Source organism: Arachis stenosperma, chromosome 2, assembly GCF_014773155.1.
Source record: "Arachis stenosperma cultivar V10309 chromosome 2, arast.V10309.gnm1.PFL2, whole genome shotgun sequence".
In the NCBI taxonomy this organism is placed as follows: domain Eukaryota; kingdom Viridiplantae; phylum Streptophyta; class Magnoliopsida; order Fabales; family Fabaceae; genus Arachis; species Arachis stenosperma.
In genome coordinates, this window is record NC_080378.1 from 77,073,575 (window position 1) to 77,074,847 (window position 1,273).

Here is a 1,273-nt window from a genome sequence, read left to right on the forward strand (position 1 = left end):
GCAAGGAAGGTGCTGGGTGACTTTACTGCACCTACTCCCAACTTCTATGGGAGAAGCATCTCTATCCCTGCCATTGGAGCAAACAACTTTGAGCTTAAGCCTCAATTAGTTCTCTAATGCAACAGAATTGCAAATTCCATGGACTTCCAATGGAAGATCCTCATCAGTTTTAGCTGAGTTCTTGCAAATCTGGGACACAGTCAAGACTAATGGGTTGACCTGAGGTCTACAGACTGATGCTATTCCCTTTTGCTGTAAGAGACAGAGCTAGAATATGGTTGGACTCACAACCTAAAGATAGCCTGGACTCTTGGGAAAAGCTAGTCAATGCCTTCTTGGCAAAGTTCTTTCCACCTCAAAAATGGAGTACGCTTAGAGTGGAAGTCCAAACCTTCAGACAGAAGGATGGAGAATCCCTCTATGAAGCTTGGGAAAGATACAAACAATTGATCAGAAAATGTCCTTCTGACATGCTTTCTGAATGGAGCATCATAGGTATTTTCTATGATGGTCTCTCTGAACTATCCAAGATGTCTTTGGATAGCTCTGCTGGAGGATCTCTTCCTCTGAAGAAGACGCCTGCAGAGGCTCAAGAGCTAATTGAAATGGTTGCAAATAACCAATTCATGTACACTTCTGAAAGGAATCCTGTGAATAATGGGACTAATCAGAAGAAAGGAGTTCTTGAGATTGACACTCTGAATGCCATATTGGCTCAGAACAAGATATTGACTCAACAAGTCAATTTGATTTCTCAAAGCTGTCTGGAATGCAAAATGCACCTGGCAGTACTAAGGATGCTTCATCTGAGGAAGAAGCCTATGATCCTGAGAACCCTTCAATGGAAGAGGTGAATTACCTAGGAGAACCCTATGGAAACACCTACAATTCTTCATGGAGAAATCATCCAAATTTCTCATGGAAGAATCAAGAGAGACCTCAACAAGGTTTCAATAACAATAATGGTGGAAGAAACAGGTTTAGCAATGGCAAGCCTTTTCCATCATCTTCTCAGCAACAGACAGAGAGTTCTAAGCAGAATACCTCTGACTTAGCAACAATGGTCTCTGATCTAATCAAAACCACTCAAAGTTTCATGAATGAAACAAGGTCCTCCATCAGAAATTTGAAAGGACAAGTGGGTCAGCTGAGCAAGAAAATTACTGAACTCCCTCCTAGTACTCTCCCAAGCAACACAGAAGAAAATCCAAAAGGAGAGTGCAAAGCCATAACCATGGCCGAATATGGAGAGGAAAGAGAGGAGATGGACGCC

General features: G+C 42.3%; 1 non-coding gene across 1 annotated transcript; it reads right to left on the reverse strand.

Moving 5' to 3' along the window:
• Positions 1 to 368: 368 nt before the first annotated feature.
• LOC130965111 (small nucleolar RNA R71) lies at positions 369 to 476 on the reverse strand. The gene has a single exon (XR_009081165.1). It is a non-coding gene; the product is annotated as a small nucleolar RNA R71 (small nucleolar RNA).
• Positions 477 to 1,273: the final 797 nt, after the last annotated feature.